Raw genomic sequence first — 23,477 nt, 5'->3', positions numbered from 1 at the left:
GTAACGACTTACCGCTCTGGTGATCTAGCAGTGCGGCGGGGATGACCTCTGCACTATCTGCGGGAATGCCCGCCACGCCGCTCCTCTTCTGTGCACCGGTAACTAGGGCCGTCATTGGCATCAATGGTGCAAAATTCAAATGTATTTAAAGGCACATTTGGTATTTTTTCACGGCCTGTTATAGGTTTCTTCCTTGTGAATTCTTGGTGCCTCTGTGCTGTTTAAGCTTCTGATATCTGATACCTGTTGTGACCCCTGCCTGTTTTGACCATTCTGATCACTGAAATCCTGACCCTGCTAGGTAACCGACTCTTCTATATCCGTATCCCTCCTGATTGATCTCCTGGTTTGACCCTTGCCTGCCTGACTCCGCTTGTACTCTGCCTGCCCCGACCCAGCCTGATTTGACTACGCTTTCTGTCTAAGCCTTGTACTGTGACCTTCTGCCCAAAAGACTTTTGCTTTACCGTTGTGCACCTTTTCTCGTTCAGAACCCTTCACTTGGCACCTCACTTAATAAGACCTGGTGGCATCCGATTAGCCAAGGGCTCCTCCCGAGGTGAAAGGCGGCTGTTAAAGGCAGAATCAAGAGCCGAAAACAGGGGGCTTAGCATTGGTTCTGGATTTAGGGTGCCGACCGTGACAGATGTGAAGTTTTTTTAATTTCAAGATGAAAACAAGTGTCGAGCTATCTCCAAGTTTTGCTTTATTGCATATTAATAATGGTAATTATTTTCTAGCCCCCTGACAGATTATTCAGCAAAAACAAATGAACAAATTGTTGTTTTATTCATGACTGCCTCTAAAAAAGCTTTATTTTACAACTGGTTAAAAAAATTGTCCCTTGGTAACTGATATCATTTCATCCCTTAATTAGTTGAACTGGCAGGAAGCTATAAAAGCAAAAACAAGCAAAACTGTTGCTTAAAAAGACAGTTACTTTATTTTGATTTTATTGACTCCACAAATAAAGATCAGGTTTTTAAAATGTTTTACATTTAAACAGATATGTTTGAATTTGTCTTATCTAATTGAACCAAGATAGTGTCCTTCAGGAAACAATAGTTCATTATTTTCTTTTCATCCACTGGGCTTAAATCTGTTTATTTGTTAATTTTATGTATAATCTTTTTTTACTCTGTCCTCACTTCTCGAGGGCAAGGTTGCGATTTGGTTCATTTGTTCTTACTCCTCTGAAAAACTTTGCATGTTTATTGTAAAAAAAGAAACAAATGCAGATAAATGTGTCGATTATCCTACTATAAATTATGAATACAAATTAAAGCAGATGCTGGCACAGTTAAGGGCTAAACTACAATTAGGTTGCCACATGAATCATGGAGAGCAGTGCTGTCCAACTGGAGGTCCACAGGCCGCATCCATCCTGCCAACCAGGTGTGACCCTCCATTGAAGCCTGGCTGCTGTGACTGGTTATCTTTGTGTAAGCTTTAAAATGGATCAGAACTAAAATGAACTGACCCCTGCATTGTTCACTCCTCAGATTGTGGCCCTACATTGTTCATATCTGTAGCAATAAGTCAAATCACCTAGACTTGCTGTATTTTTTCTCTTGAAGACATTTTGTTGGTCATCCAAAAAAGGAATTGTATGTGGCAGACAATAGATGTCACTCATTCACGCAACTTGGTTTATTCATATATATATACATACATGTCTATTTGTATTTTGTGGTCACAGCCTCATTGCACCCCCTCCTAATGGTTTTAAAAATTAGTGGTGAGCACCACGTTCTCTTGTTACAAATATATATATATATATATATATATATATATATATATATATATATATATATATATATATATATATATATATAGCGACCCCCTCTCTTTGGAACCAGTCCTCCTCCCTGTCCACAAATGTATGGCACAGCACAGAAGAGCCAGGTTCTCTATTCAGGAACGTCTAAAGGAAAAAGGACAGATGTTTGAAGACTGTCAAGTTCACATTATGTACAGGGTCCTTATTCCCATCACCCAATGTACTGTAGGTCTATTGTCAGACAGTTTCTGGGTGTGCTTATTGTCCGGTTATCCTGTTCTTGATCCATGCCTATCCCTGATCTTTGCTGATTCGTTGCCTGACCTGACATTGCCTATTTTCTGACTATTCCTCCGGACCCAGCCTGTTTCTTCAACTATGCTTTGTTCTAACCCCATTCCTCCAGTCACATGTTACAATTCCCTTGCCTGCCCAGAACGTCCCTCTTGGTCCTCTCACTTTAAGACCTTACAACATGCAAGAAGTGGATGGCTCCTCTAGAACCAAACAGTGGCTGCTATAGGTAGAAGTGTGAGCCTTGACCAGAACCTTGGTGCCTGTTCTGGGTTTTTATACATGACTATACATTGGGCCTACATGGACACAAAAGGATCAGCTGCTTCTCTTGCTACCACAAAAGCAATACTGGCAAGTCTCCTCCAGTATATTGGGGAACAAGAGGCTATGCAGTAGCAGCACAACTGATCTCTCATATTAACAGCAACAAATGTAGCAGTGGGAGCACTTACCGGAACACAGCCAGGCTTCTGAGTGCTGCATGTCAAACCCCTATCCCAAACGGTAATCCAAGATGAAGTTTGTGTAGAAAAACGGAGCACCGTAGAGCCAGGATATCAAGTTAAAAAATTCAAAATGTATTATACATCCATTAAAAATCACAGCAGCATATCTCCCATAGGGCCTGCCCACTTAACGCATTTCGTAGCTCTCTGCCAATATATAATTAGAATTTTTTAACTTGATATCCTGGCTCTACAAAGCTCAGTTTTTCTACACAAACTTTGCCTCTCATGTTAACAACCTTTCCTGTCCAAATATGGCAGATTCTCTCTACAACGATGCTCTCAGCCCCCTGTGCTCTTGTACTACCCGTGACAGTTAGGTACGAGCAAAATTTTTTGCCCAGTTTTGCTGCAGAAATTATGCCCATAGACTTCAATGGGAGAATGTGAGTCAAAAAAAATTAGCTGCACGTCAAAGAAAAAATTGTTGCCATAGACTTTAATGTATTTCGGCTAATTTCCGACAATGGTGAATTTTTGGCAAAGTGAAAGGGTCAAATTTGCCCACCCTACTCACAGTGAACCAGTAGTGATGAGCGAATTTGTCGTCAAATTTGCGAAATGCATTGAAATCAATGGGCGTCATAAAATATTTATGCGCAACAATTTTTCTTTCTCCAATTGCAGTTAATGAGAGTTTTTTCTTGTGCCAACTTTTTTTGTATGTGCATCTTTTTTTGTCAAAATGCATTAATATAACCAATATATTTAAACTTCATGGGGCTCCATTAAACTTTGTCTCTAATAGGGGATTGAGTTTGTTTCACTTATGTTTCACAAAAATATACATTGACTGTCCCAAAACCATATTGTCATGTCTCCAGCATATGCCTGTACCTTGCTTTTGGATTTCCTTATTCCTTTGCTGTGGGCTCCCTCCTATGGACACTTTCTGTAAGTGCACAAGGTCACTTATTCTTTACTCCATAATGCTTTCAGCAGTATTCTGAACTAATTAGGCTACCGTACTGCCACCATGTGACCTAATGCAATGCCTTGTGGGAGCCAGGACTCCATTTACACCATCCATGCTGCTTAAAAGACACAGTTCTGCATCTCCCTTATGATAGAATCGCTGGTAAGGAAATAGTTGCACCAAAACACCTCCACAGCTGCCAGCACCCCCCAGAGACATTGCTACATAGACATTTCATGCCAGCTAACATTTTGATGTTGCATGTATATGCATATATGTTCATTTGCATGTTTGATAGTTCATTGAAAACTTACTTATGATACTTTCTGTTATTGTATTACAGTTTCACCTCTATTCCACTTGCTTATCCAGTAAAATCTACAGACTCCAAGCTTAGTCCCTTCATTGGATTGTGGGAAGGTTTAGTTGCATGTCAAACTACACACTGCCCCAGGGTAATACGTAGCGAGGACAGAAAACATATATTTTTTGAAAGTACACATTAAGCCGAATCCAAAATGAGTTACCATGCCTTTCTACTCCAAGCTAATGAGTTGCAATGCTTTCCCAAAATGATTGGTTTTGATGAAATAGCTTCCAATTTCTAGCATCTTTTCTCCCATATAGCATTAGGTACTAAGAAAAAAACATCCTATATATGAATGTCAGGGGTCCAGTGAACATTTTGATGTCCGTTGTACATAGGATTACCAAAGTATCCGGTGTTTAGAGACCCCAAAATTAAGTTAGCTCATACAAATTGTCCTGAAGATCACTTGAAAAATCAGCAAATGTGCTGCATTTTTTGCAGGGTAAAAATAAAAAAGATACAATGACCCCCCCAAAACCAAATATTTTTTGAAAGTACAAATTTAGGCAAATCCAGAATGGTTAACCATGTCTTTCTACTCCAAACTACTAAGTTGCAATGCTTATCCAAAATTGTTGGTTATGATAAAATACCTGAAAATTGCCTCAAAGCTTTACATTTCTAGCATTTTATCTGCCACATAGCATCAGGTATATCCTAAACATAAATGCAAGAGGCCTACTGAACACTGTGATGCCTAATATACATATATTTGCCAAATTATGTGGTATAAAGAGACCCCCAAATGAAAATAGTGCATATGAATTTTCACATCGGACACTCTGGCTGCTGCGATATAAGCACCCGGTATCTGCCACAAGGCCACTTCACAGTATGGAGACTCTAGAAATAATACAATTTCTCCAAAAATCCAAAGCCCTCCTGCCTATACCAATCTCTCAGCCACATATTAATCTTTCTAAGCTCCCGCTGTCATCTTAACATTGTTTATGGCACAGGTAATATCTTGGAAGTCCTCAACTACACCGAGATTTTAAAAAATCATACTTGAGGACTTCCCCCTCTCCTCTAACCTTGTCGTTGGTACCTATGTAGGGATGGGCAACTTTGACCCGTTTTGTTTCACCAAAAATTCACAGCCGGCGAAATGACGCCAAAAAAAAAATGAATTTTTTTTTGACGCGCGTCTTTTTTTGTCGCACAATGCCATACAAGTCTATGGGCATCAATTCCGCAGAGAAACAAGGCGAAAAAATTCGCCCATCCCTATACCTATGTATTTATTTTCATGCAGTCTTCTCTTTATGCTAAACTTGGATATGGATACTCTACCTCCTGAATAGGGTTACTCACTTGTTTGACTGTTGTGAAGGGGTTTCTCTTCACCATGGAAATGATTCTGTGATCATCCACCACTGTTGTCTTCTGTGGATGTCCAGGTATTTTTGCGTTGCTGAGTTCACCAATGTTTTCTTTCTTTCTCAGGATGTACCAAACTGTAGGTTTTCCCACTCCTAATATTGTAGCAATTTCTCAGATGTTTGTTTCTGTTTTTGCATCTTAAAGATGGCTTGTTTCACCTGCATGGAGAGCTAGCTCATTTGTCCTCATGTTGTCTGTTCCACATACAAGCACCCCCCTCAAATCAACTCCAGGGCTTTTATCTGTTTCATTAATAATGACATAACAAAGGAAATGCCCACACCAATTACTTTTGAGTAGGGATGCACCGAATCCAGGATTCGGTTTGGGATTCTGGCTTTTTCAGCAAGATTCAAATTCAGCCAAATCCTCCTGTCCGGCCGAAATTAATCTGAATCCTAATTTGAATATGCTAATTAGGGATGGGGAGGGAAATCGCATGAATTTTTGTCACAAAACGAGGAAGTAAAAAATGTTTTCCCCTTCCCACCCCTAATTTGCATATGCAGATTTGGATTTGGTTCGGTATTCGGCTGAATCCACAAAAGTGGATTAAGGGCATCCTTACTTTTGAGCCCTTGAAATTAAGTGATTGTGTTAAAAAAAGGCTTTAGTTCCTTACATTTTTATGTAATCTTTTTGATCAACCCACTTAATTAAAACTGATCAGTTCAACTGCATCTGAGTTGTTTTGAAATTCTTTCATTGGTTTGAAAACATTTCACTCTGCTCCCTTGTTGAAGAAATTTGCAAGCTTTACATTTATGGCAGCAAAAGGTTACCCCAAATATTCACACGCCTCGCCCCTTCCTCTCCTTCCCTATAAATGGGTTCTAACCAATTCTTTTATGGCCTTCACTGGGAGAAAACAATTTAAGGGAGAGAAGGGCATTCCTTAGCCAAAAAGCGGTCTGCTGAAAGGATCCTCCAATGCAGTTCTGATTTCTGTCCAACAGATGTTCTTGAGGCGCTTCAAAGAGTAACAAGCGGTAACGGTCCACTGTCGACCCGTCTGCTCTTATTGCTGGACGCTACTTCCAGTGGTCGGCTTGTGTTCTTGGCGTTCCTAACTCACCTCATCGTACCGCTGTATGATTTCTAATCACGGAACGGGTTTTCTTCCGGACCTGCTGACACAACATCGAGCTAATTGAAAGCCTTTCTTGCATTTCTCCTGCATGGACCCGAGAGCAAGCAGAATTACTGGGCCTAGCTGCGTCAAAGTGTCTTTCAAGAAAGTCACACCTCAAGCAACCCAGATGGGACTTGAACCCACAATGCCTGGCTTAGGAGGCCAGTGCCTTATCTATTAGGCCACTGGGGCACAGGACAGGACCTTGGCAAAGTTTCTTTTAGTGCTGTTTGCATTCATAGCAAATCAGTTGCATGGGTTTTGGTGGGCAAAGTTGCACCCTCTTTATTTAACCGAATGCAGACTGGCAACCCTTGAAACGCACAGATATTATTATGGTTTTATAGCCAAAAAGTCATCATGCATTCATACATCCTACATGATGACCGATGAAGCCAAGGACATTCTTGCCGCGGCGTGGCTTTGTTTTCTTGCAAAGGCTTCACCAACGTAAACCTGCAAAAAACCAAAAAAGAAAAGAAGAGAAAGGCAAAAACCGATAGGCATGAGCGACGGGGACGTTTCTTGCATGCCGGCAGAAGGCAGCAGGACGCATCCATCAGTTTCACGTGGTGCTGGTGCACTGAAATTCGATGATCAATTATAAATGGAAATCAAATTTCAACGTCCCTTTTAAAGTCGATTGAAAATTAATTTAAAGGTATGTCGAGCCAGGCAGGAGTCAAACCTACACTCTTCTGATCCGTAGTCAGACGCATTATCCATTGCGCCACTGGCCCCCCGTCAATCTGCGGCTGGAAAACAGATCTCTCGGAAGTTCCTGTGAATCCCAGAGACTCTGCGTACCGCCCGCCAATATGGTAAGGAGATAGACTTCACGTCCCCGAATTCATCCCTGGAACAAATGAAGGGAGGAGTTGCATTCTGCTCTCAACCTAAGGGATCTTGGGAAATAGCTTGTTGGACTCGTCCTGGGTTCCTTCGATTTGTACGGTGAGGTGTTTTAAATGCCTTCCTAAGACTTGAAGGGATTTTACAAGTCAGACATCCTTGTTTATAGCTCTGGACCGGTATTACACAGAGCATTAAAAACAATTTCAGAAAATAAACCCGATCATAATCGGCAACATCTGTGGAAAATGTTGCGCAAAAAGTACACAACGTCTTGCGTGCGGGGACAGCACGGGAGTTTCTGTAGTGTAGCGGTTATCACGTTCGCCTCACACGCGAAAGGTCCCCGGGTTCGAAACCGGGCAGAAACAAAGCTCCGTTTATACCGCGAGCTGCTTGTTTATCATTCATCAACCCAAAGCGGAAATAGGAGAGACGCGGCACACTTTCCTTTAGAATTGACATTTTGTACGGATATTTGACTATGGAAAGCCCAATGTTTGGGAGTAAGTGCAAAACATTCACGCATCCCAAGAAAATGAATGGCATCCAGGCAAACAAAAAACATTAACCACGCCAAAAGTGGAGAAAGCTCGGCGAAGGCCTCAGCTGCCATATGCAAAAGGGGGCACGTGCACAACGGAGAAGAAGCGCTTTAGAAGAGGAGGGTTACAAAATAGTTACATAGTTAAATCGGGTTGAAAAGAGACAAAGTCAATCAATCAAGTTCAACCCGTCCAAATGAAAACCCCCGCATCCATCCATCCATCCACACACACCCCTCCCTGCTCTCACATCAATTATATTTCCCCATATCTATACTAACTATAGAATTTAGTATCACAATAGCCTTTGATATGACGTCTAGAAAAGAAATGTCTTTGCGTCGTCGTAAACAATTCTGCGTTGGAGTTGATTGCCGTCAGTTGCATTGAGGAAGCTCGCCATCGGCCACCCTGGTGGTCTAGTGGCTAGGATTCGGCGCTCTCACCGCCGCGGGCCGGGTTCGATTCCCGGTCAGGAAAATGCACTTTTCTGACTGGTGGATTTAACGCTGGGGCTTGAGAAGGTCTTTCCCAAACTACGGGTGGTGCAAGGTCTCAAGTGCTGTATGGAAGAAGGCGCTTGTATTCGTATGGTAAACGTGTCATGACTCGAGAGAAACTGAAGAAACTGTCTGATCTAAAGCCATGTCATGCCTTTAACCTTTCCAAGAACAATACAAGACTACCATTGTTCACATGGGATGCCGTGAGACAATTTTCTGTGTGAAATGGGATATACAGTATGATTCGAGTGAGTTCAGCTATTCTGTGTTAAAGGCACAAACCAAAGTGGCTTCATTTGTATATCTCGCCGCAAAGAAACCAAAATCAGCAAAGGAGCTTAGGTAACACCATTTAAATAGGACATTGCGCTGCAAAGCCCTCCCCTCTGCTTCCCTTTAGCTCAAAACCACTTGAGCGCTTAGCTGAAGCCAAAAACCACTTCTCGCTACTTACACTTCTAGACCTCTCAGCTCTTTTGACTCGGTGGACCAGCCTCTCCTCCTCCAGTCCCTCTGTTCTCTTGGCCTTTGTGACACCGCCCTTTCCTGCTTTTCCATGACCCTTTTCGGTGTCTCCTAGTGTTCATTAGTGCGGGCCGCTGCTTGGCGGCCTCAGAGCGGTCACCGGCCGGACGGCTTTCCCGGCGACTCAGATCGGAGGCCCCTAGACGAGCCCCGCAGGTGGTTTCTGTAGTGTAGTGGTTATCACGTTCGCCTAACACGCGAAAGGTCCCCGGTTCGAAACCGGGCAGAAACACTAGCGATTCGCCCCCTTTTTATTTCTTCGTTTCCCATAGTGCTTTCTCTCGCAGGAATGTATTTACAAATAAAAAGCATTCTAAGCCAGTTGAACGATTGGAAAAAAACAAAAACCCAGGCAAATGAAGTGAGTATGTGGGTTATCATGAATTTTAACTGTGGATCGGGAGGTTTTAGGTTCGCCTCCTTACGATTAAACTGCATTTTGAAAAGAAGAAATTGTAAATGGGAAAGCCAAAGGCATTATGGGAGTCAGTGTTCCTTCTTTGCAAAGAAAGTCGGACAAGGGCCAAAGGTTTTTCAAGAGAGGCTTGCCGTGGGTCATCTGGAATGCTGAGTCGGTAAAATGGGTCGAAAGGGAAAATGAATGCCAACTACAATTGTGCTGAGGAAATCAACACAAGCAACGTGGACAGAGCAGCCGCCACTCCCAAAGCAGGCCAACGCAGTCCTGGCCCGCAGCATGCCGTGATCGTATAGTGGTTAGTACTCTGCGTTGTGGCCGCAGCAACCCCGGTTCGAATCCGGGTCACGGCAACTTTTTACCCTTGTTTAAACTTGACCCTTTTCTAGCACTCAAACGGAAATTTGAAAACGACTCTACTTCCTCACTTTGAAATGGCGCGCCCTTGCAAAATGAATAGGTAGCTGTAGCTTCCTGTCGGCCATCTCCTCTTTAGCTGGCTTTACGCATTACACTTGAATTGTATGACACAAATTAATTTGGAATCTCCATCTGATCAAGGATTTTGGTATGAAAACCACATGGCTTTGAAAACATTTCACTCTGCTCCCTTGTTGAAGAAATTTGCAAGCTTTACATTTATGGCAGCAAAAGGTTACCCCAAATATTCACACTCATCGCCCCTTCCTCTCCTTCCCTATAAATGGGTGCTAACCAATTCTTTTATGGCTTTGCCTGGGAGAAAACAATTTAAGGGAGAGAAGGGCATTCCTGAGCCAAAAAGCGGTCTGCTAAAAGGTTCCTCCAACGCAGTTCTGATATCTGTCCAACAGATGTACTTGAGGCGCTTCAACGAGTAACAAGCGGTACCGGTCCACTGTCGACCCGTCTACTCTTATTGCTGGACGCTACTTCCAGCGGTCGGCTTGTGTTTTTGGCGTTCCTAACACAACTCATCGTACCGCTGTATGATTGCTAATCAGGGAACGGGATTTCTTCCGGACCTGCTGACACAACATCCAGCTAATTGAAAGGCTTTCTTGCCAAATTCTCCTGCATGGACTCGAGAGCCAGCAGAGTTACTGGTCCTAGCTGCGTCAAAGTCTCTTTCAAGAAAGTCACACCGCGAGCACCCCAGATGGGACTTGAACCCACAATCCCTGGCTTAGGAGGCCAGTGCCTTATCCATTAGGCCACTGGGGCACAGGATGGCAAAGTTTCTTTTAGTGCTGTTTGCATTCATAGCAAATCAGTTGCATGGGTTTTGGTGGGCAAAGTTGCACCCTCTTTATTTAACCGAATGCAGACTGGCAACCCTTGAAACGCACAGATATTATTATGGTTTTATAGCCAAAAAGTCATCATGCATTCATACATCCTACATGATGACCGATGAAGCCAAGGACATTTTTGCCCCGGCGTGGCTTTGTTTTCTTGCAAAGGCTTCACCAACGTAAACCTGCAAAAAACCAAAAAAAAGAAAAGAAGAGAAAGTCAAAAACCGATAGGCATGAGCGACGGGGACGTTTCTTGCATGCCGGCAGAAGGCAGCAGGACGCATCCATCAGTTTCACGTGGTGCTGGTGCACTGAAATTCGATGATCAATTATAAATGGAAATCAAATTTCAACGTCCCTTTTAAAGTCGATTGAAAATTAATTTAAAGGCATGTCGAGCCAGGCAGGAGTCGAACCTACACTCTTCTGATCCGTAGTCAGACGCGTTATCCATTGCGCCACTGGCCCCCCATCAGTCTGCGGCTGGAAAACAGATCTCTCGGAAGTTCCTGTGAATCCCAGAGACTCTGCGTACCGCCCGCCAATATGGTAAGGAGAGAGACTTCACGTCCCCGAATTCATCCCTGGAACAAATGAAGGGAGGAGTTGCATTCTGCTCTCAACCTAAGGGATCTTGGGAAATAGCTTGTTGGACTCGTCCTGGGTTCCTTCGATTTGTACGGTGAGGTGTTTTAAATGCCTTCCTAAGACTTGAAGGGCTTTTACAAGTCAGACATCCTTGTTTATAGCTCTGGACCGGTATTACACAGAGCATTAAAAACAATTTCAGAAAATAAACCCGATCATAATCGGCAACATCTGTGGAAAATGTTGCGCAAAAAGTACACAACGTCTTGCGTGCGTGAACAGCACGGGAGTTTCTGTAGTGTAGCGGTTATCACGTTCGCCTCACACGCGAAAGGTCCCCGGTTCGAAACCGGGCAGAAACAAAGCTCCGTTTATACCGCGAGCTGCTTGTTTATCATTCATCAACCCAAAGCCGAAATGGGAGAGACGCGGCACACTTTCCTTAGAATTGACATTTTGTACGGATATTTGACTATGGAAAGCCCAATGTTTGGGAGTAAGTGCAAAACATTCACGCATCCCAAGAAAACGAATGGCATCCAGGCAAACAAAAAACATTAACCACGCCAAAAGTGGAGAAAGCTCGGCGAAGGCCTCAGCTGCCATATGCACGGAGGCGCTTTAGAAGAGGAGGGTTTCTGCTTAGTTCCATGATTTTCGGGTCTCTAGTGTTCATCTCAGTGCGGGCCGTGCTTGGCCGCCTCAGAGCGTCCACCCGACGGCTTTCCCTGCGACTCACATCGGGGCCCTAGAACCCCAGTGGTCTTCTTAGTGTAGTGTTAAGTCGCCTCACAGGAAAGGTCCCGGTTCAAATGACGCTAGAAAACACAAGTGATTGCGTCGTCGTTTAATTTTCTTCGTTTTTCCCATAGTGCTCTCTCTCGCAGGAATGTATTTACAAATAAAAAAGCATTCTAAGCCAGTTTGAACGATTGGAAAAAAAACAAAAACCCAGGCAAATGAAGTGAGTGTGTGGGTTATCATGAATTTTAACTGTGGATCGGGAGGTTTTAGGTTCGCCTCCTTACGATTAAACTGCATTTTGAAAAGAAGAAATTGTAAATGGGAAAGCCAAAGGCATTATGGGAGTCAGTGTTCCTTCTTTGCAAAGAAAGTCGGACAAGGGCCAAAGGTTTTTCAAGAGAGGCTTGCCGTGGGTCATCTGGAATGCTGAGTCGGTAAAATGGGTCGAAAGGGAAAATGAATGCCAACTACAATTGTGCTGAGGAAATCAACACAAGCAACGTGGACAGAGCAGCCGCCACTCCCAAAGCAGGCCAACGCAGTCCTGGCCCGCAGCATGCCGTGATCGTATAGTGGTTAGTACTCTGCGTTGTGGCCGCAGCAACCCCGGTTCGAATCCGGGTCACGGCAACTTTTTACCCTTGTTTAAACTTGACCCTTTTCTAGCACTCAAACGGAAATTTGAAAACGACTCTACTTCCTCACTTTGAAATGGCGCGCCCTTGCAAAATGAATAGGTAGCTGTAGCTTCCTGTCGGCCATCTCCTCTTTAGCTGGCTTTACGCATTACACTTGAATTGTATGACACAAATTCATTTGGAATCTCCATCTGATCAAGGATTTTGGTATGAAAACCACATGGCTTTGAAAACATTTCACTCTGCTCCCTTGTTGAAGAAATTTGCAAGCTTTACATTTATGGCAGCAAAAGGTTACCCCAAATATTCACACTCATCGCCCCTTCCTCTCCTTCCCTATAAATGGGTGCTAACCAATTCTTTTATGGCTTTGCCTGGGAGAAAACAATTTAAGGGAGAGAAGGGCATTCCTGAGCCAAAAAGCGGTCTGCTAAAAGGTTCCTCCAACGCAGTTCTGATATCTGTCCAACAGATGTACTTGAGGCGCTTCAACGAGTAACAAGCGGTACCGGTCCACTGTCGACCCGTCTACTCTTATTGCTGGACGCTACTTCCAGCGGTCGGCTTGTGTTTTTGGCGTTCCTAACACAACTCATCGTACCGCTGTATGATTGCTAATCAGGGAACGGGTTTTCTTCCGGACCTGCTGACACAACATCCAGCTAATTGAAAGGCTTTCTTGCCAAATTCTCCTGCATGGACTCGAGAGCCAGCAGAGTTACTGGTCCTAGCTGCGTCAAAGTCTCTTTCAAGAAAGTCACACCGCGAGCACCCCAGATGGGACTTGAACCCACAATCCCTGGCTTAGGAGGCCAGTGCCTTATCCATTAGGCCACTGGGGCACAGGATGGCCCTTGGCAAAGTTTCTTTTAGTGCTGTTTGCATTCATAGCAAATCAGTTGCATGGGTTTTGGTGGGCAAAGTTGCACCCTCTTTATTTAACCGAATGCAGACTGGCAAACCTTGAAACGCACAGATATTATTATGGTTTTATAGCCAAAAAGTCATCATGCATTCATACATCCTACATGATGACCGATGAAGCCAAGGACATTTTTGCCCCGGCGTGGCTTTGTTTTCTTGCAAAGGCTTCACCAACGTAAACCTGCAAAAAACCAAAAAAAGAAAAGAAGAGAAAGTCAAAAACCGATAGGCATGAGCGACGGGGACGTTTCTTGCATGCCGGCAGAAGGCAGCAGGACGCATCCATCAGTTTCACGTGGTGCTGGTGCACTGAAATTCGATGATCAATTATAAATGGAAATCAAATTTCAACGTCCCTTTTAAAGTCGATTGAAAATTAATTTAAAGGCATGTCGAGCCAGGCAGGAGTCGAACCTACACTCTTCTGATCCGTAGTCAGACGCGTTATCCATTGCGCCACTGGCCCCCCATCAGTCTGCGGCTGGAAAACAGATCTCTCGGAAGTTCCTGTGAATCCCAGAGACTCTGCGTACCGCCCGCCAATATGGTAAGGAGAGAGACTTCACGTCCCCGAATTCATCCCTGGAACAAATGAAGGGAGGAGTTGCATTCTGCTCTCAACCTAAGGGATCTTGGGAAATAGCTTGTTGGACTCGTCCTGGGTTCCTTCGATTTGTACGGTGAGGTGTTTTAAATGCCTTCCTAAGACTTGAAGGGCTTTTACAAGTCAGACATCCTTGTTTATAGCTCTGGACCGGTATTACACAGAGCATTAAAAACAATTTCAGAAAATAAACCCGATCATAATCGGCAACATCTGTGGAAAATGTTGCGCAAAAAGTACACAACGTCTTGCGTGCGGGAACAGCACGGGAGTTTCTGTAGTGTAGCGGTTATCACGTTCGCCTCACACGCGAAAGGTCCCCGGTTCGAAACCGGGCAGAAACAAAGCTCCGTTTATACCGCGAGCTGCTTGTTTATCATTCATCAACCCAAAGCCGAAATGGGAGAGACGCGGCACACTTTCCTTTAGAATTGACATTTTGTACGGATATTTGACTATGGAAAGCCCAATGTTTGGGAGTAAGTGCAAAACATTCACGCATCCCAAGAAAACGAATGGCATCCAGGCAAACAAAAAACATTAACCACGCCAAAAGTGGAGAAAGCTCGGCGAAGGCCTCAGCTGCCATATGCAAAAGGGGGCACGTGCACAACGGAGAAGAAGCGCTTTAGAAGAGGAGGGTTACAAAATAGTTACATAGTTAAATCGGGTTGAAAAGAGACAAAGTCAATCAATCAAGTTCAACCCGTCCAAATGAAAACCCCCGCATCCATCCATCCATCCACACACACCCCTCCCTGCTCTCACATCAATTATATTTCCCCATATCTATACTAACTATAGAATTTAGTATCACAATAGCCTTTGATATGACGTCTAGAAAAGAAATGTCTTTGCGTCGTCGTAAAGAATTCTGCGTTGGAGTTGATTGCCGTCAGTTGCATCGAGGAAGCTTGCCGTCGGCCTCCCTGGTGGTCTAGTGGCTAGGATTCGGCGCTCTCACCGCCGCGGCCCGGGTTCGATTCCCGGTCAGGGAAAATGCACTTTTCTGACTGGTGGATTTAACGCTGGGGCTTGAGAAGGTCTTTCCCAAACTACGGGTGGTGCAAGGTCTCAAGTGCTGTACGGAAGAAGGCGCTTGTATTCGTATGGTAAACGTGTCATGACTCGAGAGAAACTGAAGAAACTGTCTGATCTAAAGCCATGTCATGCCTTTAACCTTTCCAAGAACAATACAAGACTACCATTGTTCACATGGGATGCCGTGAGACAATTTTCTGTGTGAAATGGGATATACAGTATGATTCGAGTGAGTTCAGCTATTCTGTGTTAAAGGCACAAACCAAAGTGGCTTCATTTGTATATCTCGCCGCAAAGAAACCAAAATCAGCAAAGGAGCTTAGGTAACACCATTTAAATAGGACATTGCGCTGCAAAGCCCTCCCCTCTGCTTCCCTTTAGCTCAAAACCACTTGAGCGCTTAGCTGAAGCCAAAAACCACTTCTCGCTACTTACACTTCTAGACCTCTCAGCTCTTTTGACTCGGTGGACCAGCCTCTCCTCCTCCAGTCCCTCTGTTCTCTTGGCCTTTGTGACACCGCCCTTTCCTGCTTTTCCATGACCCTTTTCGGTGTCTCCTAGTGTTCATTAGTGCGGGCCGCTGCTTGGCGGCCTCAGAGCGGTCACCGGCCGGACGGCTTTCCCGGCGACTCAGATCGGAGGCCCCTAGACGAGCCCCGCAGGTGGTTTCTGTAGTGTAGTGGTTATCACGTTCGCCTAACACGCGAAAGGTCCCCGGTTCGAAACCGGGCAGAAACACTAGCGATTCGCCCCCTTTTTATTTCTTCGTTTCCCATAGTGCTCTCTCTCGCAGGAATGTATTTACAAATAAAAAGCATTCTAAGCCAGTTGAACGATTGGAAAAAAACAAAAACCCAGGCAAATGAAGTGAGTGTGTGGGTTATCATGAATTTTAACTGTGGATCGGGAGGTTTTAGGTTCGCCTCCTTACGATTAAACTGCATTTTGAAAAGAAGAAATTGTAAATGGGAAAGCCAAAGGCATTATGGGAGTCAGTGTTCCTTCTTTGCAAAGAAAGTCGGACAAGGGCCAAAGGTTTTTCAAGAGAGGCTTGCCGTGGGTCATCTGGAATGCTGAGTCGGTAAAATGGGTCGAAAGGGAAAATGAATGCCAACTACAATTGTGCTGAGGAAATCAACACAAGCAACGTGGACAGAGCAGCCGCCACTCCCAAAGCAGGCCAACGCAGTCCTGGCCCGCAGCATGCCGTGATCGTATAGTGGTTAGTACTCTGCGTTGTGGCCGCAGCAACCCCGGTTCGAATCCGGGTCACGGCAACTTTTTACCCTTGTTTAAACTTGACCCTTTTCTAGCACTCAAACGGAAATTTGAAAACGACTCTTCTTCCTCACTTTGAAATGGCGCGCCCTTGCAAAATGAATAGGTAGCCGTAGCTTCCTGTCGGCCATCTCCTCTTTAGCTGGCTTTACGCATTACACTTGAATTGTATGACACAAATTCATTTGGAATCTCCATCTGATCAAGGATTTTGGTATGAAAACCACATGGCTTTGAAAACATTTCACTCTGCTCCCTTGTTGAAGAAATTTGCAAGCTTTACATTTATGGCAGCAAAAGGTTACCCCAAATATTCACACTCATCGCCCCTTCCTCTCCTTCCCTATAAATGGGTGCTAACCAATTCTTTTATGGCCTTGCCTGGGAGAAAACAATTTAAGGGAGAGAAGGGCATTCCTGAGCCAAAAAGCGGTCTGCTAAAAGGTTCCTCCAACGCAGTTCTGATATCTGTCCAACAGATGTACTTGAGGCGCTTCAACGAGTAACAAGCGGTACCGGTCCACTGTCGACCCGTCTACTCTTATTGCTGGACGCTACTTCCAGCGGTCGGCTTGTGTTTTTGGCGTTCCTAACACAACTCATCGTACCGCTGTATGATTGCTAATCAGGGAACGGGTTTTCTTCCGGACCTGCTGACACAACATCCAGCTAATTGAAAGGCTTTCTTGCCAAATTCTCCTGCATGGACCCGAGAGCCAGCAGAGTTACTGGTCCTAGCTGCGTCAAAGTCTCTTTCAAGAAAGTCACACCGCGAGCACCCCAGATGGGACTTGAACCCACAATCCCTGGCTTAGGAGGCCAGTGCCTTATCCATTAGGCCACTGGGGCACAGGATGGACCCTTGGCAAAGTTTCTTTTAGTGCTGTTTGCATTCATAGCAAATCAGTTGCATGGGTTTTGGTGGGCAAAGTTGCACCCTCTTTATTTAACCGAATGCAGACTGGCAAACCTTGAAACGCACAGATATTATTATGGTTTTATAGCCAAAAAGTCATCATGCATTCATACATCCTACATGATGACCGATGAAGCCAAGGACATTTTTGCCCCGGCGTGGCTTTGTTTTCTTGCAAAGGCTTCACCAACGTAAACCTGCAAAAAAACAAAAAAAGAAAAGAAGAGAAAGGCAAAAACCGATAGGCATGAGCGACGGGGACGTTTCTTGCATGCCGGCAGAAGGCAGCAGGACGCATCCATCAGTTTCACGTGGTGCTGGTGCACTGAAATTCGATGATCAATTATAAATGGAAATCAAATTTCAACGTCCCTTTTAAAGTCGATTGAAAATTAATTTAAAGGCATGTCGAGCCAGGCAGGAGTCGAACCTACACTCTTCTGATCCGTAGTCAGACGCGTTATCCATTGCGCCACTGGCCCCCCGTCAATCAGCGGCTGGAAAACAGATCTCTCGGAAGTTCCTGTGAATCCCAGAGACTCTGCGTACCGCCCGCCAATATGGTAAGGAGAGAGACTTCACGTCCCCGAATTCATCCCTGGAACAAATGAAGGGAGGAGTTGCATTCTGCTCTCAACCTAAGGGATCTTGGGAAATAGCTTGTTGGACTCGTCCTGGGTTCCTTCGATTTGTACGGTGAGGTGTTTTAAATGCCTTCCTAAGACTTGAAGGGCTTTTACAAGTCAGACATCCTTGTTTATAGCTCTGGACCGGTATTACACAGAGCATTAAAAACAATTTCAGAAAATAAACCCGATCATAATCGGCAACATCTGTGGAAAATGTTGCGCAAAAAGTACACAACGTCTTGCGTGCGGGGACAGCATGGGGGTTTCTGTAGTGTAGCGGTTATCACGTTCGCCTCACACGCGAAAGGTCCCCGGTTCGAAACCGGGCAGAAACAAAGCTCCGTTTATACCGCGAGCTGCTTGTTTATCATTCATCAACCCAAAGCGGAAATGGGAGAGACGCGGCACACTTTCCTTTAGAATTGACATTTTGTACGGATATTTGACTATGGAAAGCCCAATGTTTGGGAGTAAGTGCAAAACATTCACGCATCCCAAGAAAACGAATGGCATCCAGGCAAACAAAAAACATTAACCACGCCAAAAGTGGAGAAAGCTCGGCGAAGGCCTCAGCTGCCATATGCAAAAGGGGGCACGTGCACAACGGAGAAGAAGCGCTTTAGAAGAGGAGGGTTACAAAATAGTTACATAGTTAAATCGGGTTGAAAAGAGACAAAGTCAATCAATCAAGTTCAACCCGTCCAAATGAAAACCCCCGCATCCATCCATCCACACACACCCCTCCCTGCTCTCACATCAATTATATTTCCCCATATCTATACTAACTATAGAATTTAGTATCACAATAGCCTTTGATATGACGTCTAGAAAAGAAATGTCTTTGCGTCGTCGTAAACAATTCTGCGTTGGAGTTGATTGCCGTCAGTTGCATCGAGGAAGCTCGCCGTCGGCCTCCCTGGTGGTCTAGTGGCTAGGATTCGGCGCTCTCACCGCCGCGGCCCGGGTTCGATTCCCGGTCAGGGAAAATGCACTTTTCTGACTGGTGGCTTTAACGCTGGGGCTTGAGAAGGTCTTTCCCAAACTACGGGTGGTGCAAGGTCTCAAGTGCTGTACGGAAGAAGGCGCTTGTATTCGTATGGTAAACGTGTCATGACTCGAGAGAAACTGAAGAAACTGTCTGATCTAAAGCCATGTCATGCCTTTAACCTTTCCAAGAACAATACAAGACTACCATTGTTCACATGGGATGCTGTGAGACAATTTTCTGTGTGAAATGGGATATACAGTATGATTCGAGTGAGTTCAGCTATTCTGTGTTAAAGGCACAAACCAAAGTGGCTTCATTTGTATATCTCGCCGCAAAGAAACCAAAATCAGCAAAGGAGCTTAGGTAACACCATTTAAATAGGACATTGCGCTGCAAAGCCCTTCCCTTTAGCTCAAAACCACTTGAGCGCTTAGCTGAAGCCAAAAACCACTTCTCGCTACTTACACTTCTAGACCTCTCAGCTCTTTTGACTCGGTGGACCAGCCTCTCCTCCTCCAGTCCCTCTGTTCTCTTGGCCTTTGTGACACCGCCCTTTCCTGCTTTTCCATGACCCTTTTCGGTGTCTCCTAGTGTTCATTAGTGCGGGCCGCTGCTTGGCGGCCTCAGAGCGGTCACCGGCCGGACGGCTTTCCCGGCGACTCAGATCGGAGGCCCCTAGACGAGCCCCGCAGGTGGTTTCTGTAGTGTAGTGGTTATCACGTTCGCCTAACACGCGAAAGGTCCCCGGTTCGAAACCGGGCAGAAACACTGGCCATTTGCCCCCTTTTTATTTCTTCGTTTCCCATAGTGCTCTCTCTCGCAGGAATGTATTTACAAATAAAAAGCATTCTAAGCCAGTTGAACGATTGGAAAAAAACAAAAACCCAGGCAAATGAAGTGAGTGTGTGGGTTATCATGAATTTTAACTGTGGATCGGGAGGTTTTAGGTTCGCCTCCTTACGATTAAACTGCATTTTGAAAAGAAGAAATTGTAAATGGGAAAGCCAAAGGCATTATGGGAGTCAGTGTTCTTTCTTTGCAAAGAAAGTCGGACAAGGGCCAAAGGTTTTTCAAGAGAGGCTTGCCGTGGGTCATCTGGAATGCTGAGTCGGTAAAATGGGTCGAAAGGGAAAATGAATGCCAACTACAATTGTGCTGAGGAAATCAACACAAGCAACGTGGACAGAGCAGCCGCCACTCCCAAAGCAGGCCAACGCAGTCCTGGCCCGCAGCATGCCGTGATCGTATAGTGGTTAGTACTCTGCGTTGTGGCCGCAGCAACCCCGGTTCGAATCCGGGTCACGGCAACTTTTTACCCTTGTTTAAACTTGACCCTTTTCTAGCACTCAAACGGAAATTTGAAAACGACTCTTCTTCCTCACTTTGAAATGGCGCGCCCTTGCAAAATGAATAGGTAGCCGTAGCTTCCTGTCGGCCATCTCCTCTTTAGCTGGCTTTACGCATTACACTTGAATTGTATGACACAAATTCATTTGGAATCTCCATCTGATCAAGGATTTTGGTATGAAAACCACATGGCTTTGAAAACATTTCACTCTGCTCCCTTGTTGAAGAAATTTGCAAGCTTTACATTTATGGCAGCAAAAGGTTACCCCAAATATTCACACTCGTCGCCCCTTCCTCTCCTTCCCTATCAATGGGTGCTAACCAATTCTTTTATGGCCTTGCCTGGGAGAAAACAATTTAAGGGAGAGAAGGGCATTCCTGAGCCAAAAAGCGGTCTGCTAAAAGGTTCCTCCAACGCAGTTCTGATATCTGTCCAACAGATGTACTTGAGGCGCTTCAACGAGTAACAAGCGGTACCGGTCCACTGTCCACCCGTCTACTCTTATTGCTGGACGCTACTTCCAGCGGTCGGCTTGTGTTCTTGGCGTTCCTAACACAACTCATCGTACCGCTGTATGATTGCTAATCAGGGAACGGGTTTTCTTCCGGACCTGCTGACACAACATCCAGCTAATTGAAAGGCTTTCTTGCCAAATTCTCCTGCATGGACCCGAGAGCCAGCAGAGTTACTGGTCCTAGCTGCGTCAAAGTCTCTTTCAAGAAAGTCACACCGCGAGCACCCCAGATGGGACTTGAACCCACAATCCCTGGCTTAGGAGGCCAGTGCCTTATCCATTAGGCCACTGGGGCACAGGTTGAACCCTTGGCAAAGTTTCTTTTAGTGCTGTTTGCATTCATAGCAAATCAGTTGCATGGGTTTTGGTGGGCAAAGTTGCACCCTCTTTATTTAACCGAATGCAGACTGGCAACCCTTGAAACGCACAGATATTATTATGGTTTTATAGCCAAAAAGTCATCATGCATTCATACATCCTACATGATGACCGATGAAGCCAAGGACATTTTTGCCCCGGCGTGGCTTTGTTTTCTTGCAAAGGCTTCACCAACGTAAACCTGCAAAAAAACAAAAAAGAAAAGAAGAGAAAGGCAAAAACCGATAGGCATGAGCGACGGGGACGTTTCTTGCATGCCGGCAGAAGGCAGCAGGACGCATCCATCAGTTTCACGTGGTGCTGGTGCACTGAAATTCGATGATCAATTATAAATGGAAATCAAATTTCAACGTCCCTTTTAAAGTCGATTGAAAATTAATTTAAAGGCATGTCGAGCCAGGCAGGAGTCGAACCTACAATCTTCTGATCCGTAGTCAGACGCGTTATCCATTGCGCCACTGGCCCCCCGTCAATCAGCGGCTGGAAAACAGATCTCTCGGAAGTTCCTGTGAATCCCAGAGACTCTGCGTACCGCCCGCCAATATGGTAAGGAGAGAGACTTCACGTCCCCGAATTCATCCCTGGAACAAATGAAGGGAGGAGTTGCATTCTGCTCTCAACCTAAGGGATCTTGGGAAATAGCTTGTTGGACTCGTCCTGGGTTCCTTCGATTTGTACGGTGAGGTGTTTTAAATGCCTTCCTAAGACTTGAAGGGCTTTTACAAGTCAGACATCCTTGTTTATAGCTCTGGACCGGTATTACACAGAGCATTAAAAACAATTTCAGAAAATAAACCCGATCATAATCGGCAACATCTGTGGAAAATGTTGCGCAAAAAGTACACAACGTCTTGCGTGCGGGGACAGCATGGGGGTTTCTGTAGTGTAGCGGTTATCACGTTCGCCTCACACGCGAAAGGTCCCCGGTTCGAAACCGGGCAGAAACAAAGCTCCGTTTATACCGCGAGCTGCTTGTTTATCATTCATCAACCCAAAGCGGAAATGGGAGAGACGCGGCACACTTTCCTTTAGAATTGACATTTTGTACGGATATTTGACTATGGAAAGCCCAATGTTTGGGAGTAAGTGCAAAACATTCACGCATCCCAAGAAAACGAATGGCATCCAGGCAAACAAAAAACATTAACCACGCCAAAAGTGGAGAAAGCTCGGCGAAGGCCTCAGCTGCCATATGCAAAAGGGGGCACGTGCACAACGGAGAAGAAGCGCTTTAGAAGAGGAGGGTTACAAAATAGTTACATAGTTAAATCGGGTTGAAAAGAGACAAAGTCAATCAATCAAGTTCAACCCGTCCAAATGAAAACCCCCGCATCCATCCATCCACACACACCCCTCCCTGCTCTCACATCAATTATATTTCCCCATATCTATACTAACTATAGAATTTAGTATCACAATAGCCTTTGATATGACGTCTAGAAAAGAAATGTCTTTGCGTCGTCGTAAACAATTCTGCGTTGGAGTTGATTGCCGTCAGTTGCATCGAGGAAGCTCGCCGTCGGCCTCCCTGGTGGTCTAGTGGCTAGGATTCGGCGCTCTCACCGCCGCGGCCCGGGTTCGATTCCCGGTCAGGGAAAATGCACTTTTCTGACTGGTGGCTTTAACGCTGGGGCTTGAGAAGGTCTTTCCCAAACTACGGGTGGTGCAAGGTCTCAAGTGCTGTACGGAAGAAGGCGCTTGTATTCGTATGGTAAACGTGTCATGACTCGAGAGAAACTGAAGAAACTGTCTGATCTAAAGCCATGTCATGCCTTTAACCTTTCCAAGAACAATACAAGACTACCATTGTTCACATGGGATGCTGTGAGACAATTTTCTGTGTGAAATGGGATATACAGTATGATTCGAGTGAGTTCAGCTATTCTGTGTTAAAGGCACAAACCAAAGTGGCTTCATTTGTATATCTCGCCGCAAAGAAACCAAAATCAGCAAAGGAGCTTAGGTAACACCATTTAAATAGGACATTGCGCTGCAAAGCCCTTCCCTTTAGCTCAAAACCACTTGAGCGCTTAGCTGAAGCCAAAAACCACTTCTCGCTACTTACACTTCTAGACCTCTCAGCTCTTTTGACTCGGTGGACCAGCCTCTCCTCCTCCAGTCCCTCTGTTCTCTTGGCCTTTGTGACACCGCCCTTTCCTGCTTTTCCATGACCCTTTTCGGTGTCTCCTAGTGTTCATTAGTGCGGGCCGCTGCTTGGCGGCCTCAGAGCGGTCACCGGCCGGACGGCTTTCCCGGCGACTCAGATCGGAGGCCCCTAGACGAGCCCCGCAGGTGGTTTCTGTAGTGTAGTGGTTATCACGTTCGCCTAACACGCGAAAGGTCCCCGGTTCGAAACCGGGCAGAAACACTGGCCATTTGCCCC

The 23,477-nt window shown here is 45.2% G+C and overlaps 1 protein-coding gene and 24 non-coding genes across 25 annotated transcripts in view; 17 read left to right on the top strand and 8 right to left on the bottom strand.

Annotated features, from left to right (window-relative positions):
- Positions 1-23,477, top strand: part of LOC121393935 (vomeronasal type-2 receptor 26-like) — a 263,348-nt gene that overhangs the window by 105,224 nt on the left and 134,647 nt on the right. The window lies entirely within an intron of this gene.
- trnav-cac lies at positions 7,534-7,607 on the top strand. Its single transcript has one exon. It is a non-coding gene; the product is annotated as a tRNA-Val (tRNA).
- Positions 8,969-9,041, top strand: trnav-aac. The gene has a single exon. It is a non-coding gene; the product is annotated as a tRNA-Val (tRNA).
- Positions 9,509-9,580, top strand: trnah-gug. The gene has a single exon. It is a non-coding gene; the product is annotated as a tRNA-His (tRNA).
- Positions 10,358-10,430, bottom strand: trnar-ccu. Its single transcript has one exon. It is a non-coding gene; the product is annotated as a tRNA-Arg (tRNA).
- trnar-acg lies at positions 10,900-10,972 on the bottom strand. The gene has a single exon. It is a non-coding gene; the product is annotated as a tRNA-Arg (tRNA).
- trnav-cac lies at positions 11,382-11,454 on the top strand. Its single transcript has one exon. It is a non-coding gene; the product is annotated as a tRNA-Val (tRNA).
- trnah-gug lies at positions 12,395-12,466 on the top strand. Its single transcript has one exon. It is a non-coding gene; the product is annotated as a tRNA-His (tRNA).
- On the bottom strand, positions 13,244-13,316 carry trnar-ccu. Its single transcript has one exon. It is a non-coding gene; the product is annotated as a tRNA-Arg (tRNA).
- Positions 13,792-13,864, bottom strand: trnar-acg. Its single transcript has one exon. It is a non-coding gene; the product is annotated as a tRNA-Arg (tRNA).
- trnav-cac lies at positions 14,274-14,346 on the top strand. Its single transcript has one exon. It is a non-coding gene; the product is annotated as a tRNA-Val (tRNA).
- Positions 14,929-15,000, top strand: trnae-cuc. Its single transcript has one exon. It is a non-coding gene; the product is annotated as a tRNA-Glu (tRNA).
- Positions 15,709-15,781, top strand: trnav-aac. Its single transcript has one exon. It is a non-coding gene; the product is annotated as a tRNA-Val (tRNA).
- On the top strand, positions 16,249-16,320 carry trnah-gug. Its single transcript has one exon. It is a non-coding gene; the product is annotated as a tRNA-His (tRNA).
- On the bottom strand, positions 17,098-17,170 carry trnar-ccu. The gene has a single exon. It is a non-coding gene; the product is annotated as a tRNA-Arg (tRNA).
- trnar-acg lies at positions 17,647-17,719 on the bottom strand. Its single transcript has one exon. It is a non-coding gene; the product is annotated as a tRNA-Arg (tRNA).
- trnav-cac lies at positions 18,129-18,201 on the top strand. The gene has a single exon. It is a non-coding gene; the product is annotated as a tRNA-Val (tRNA).
- Positions 18,780-18,851, top strand: trnae-cuc. The gene has a single exon. It is a non-coding gene; the product is annotated as a tRNA-Glu (tRNA).
- Positions 19,550-19,622, top strand: trnav-aac. The gene has a single exon. It is a non-coding gene; the product is annotated as a tRNA-Val (tRNA).
- On the top strand, positions 20,090-20,161 carry trnah-gug. Its single transcript has one exon. It is a non-coding gene; the product is annotated as a tRNA-His (tRNA).
- On the bottom strand, positions 20,939-21,011 carry trnar-ccu. The gene has a single exon. It is a non-coding gene; the product is annotated as a tRNA-Arg (tRNA).
- trnar-acg lies at positions 21,487-21,559 on the bottom strand. Its single transcript has one exon. It is a non-coding gene; the product is annotated as a tRNA-Arg (tRNA).
- On the top strand, positions 21,969-22,041 carry trnav-cac. The gene has a single exon. It is a non-coding gene; the product is annotated as a tRNA-Val (tRNA).
- trnae-cuc lies at positions 22,620-22,691 on the top strand. Its single transcript has one exon. It is a non-coding gene; the product is annotated as a tRNA-Glu (tRNA).
- trnav-aac lies at positions 23,390-23,462 on the top strand. Its single transcript has one exon. It is a non-coding gene; the product is annotated as a tRNA-Val (tRNA).

Source organism: Xenopus laevis, chromosome 1L (genome assembly GCF_017654675.1).
Source record: "Xenopus laevis strain J_2021 chromosome 1L, Xenopus_laevis_v10.1, whole genome shotgun sequence".
NCBI classification, from domain to species: Eukaryota; Metazoa; Chordata; class Amphibia; order Anura; family Pipidae; genus Xenopus; species Xenopus laevis.
This window is presented reverse-complemented; position numbering and strand designations above follow the sequence as displayed.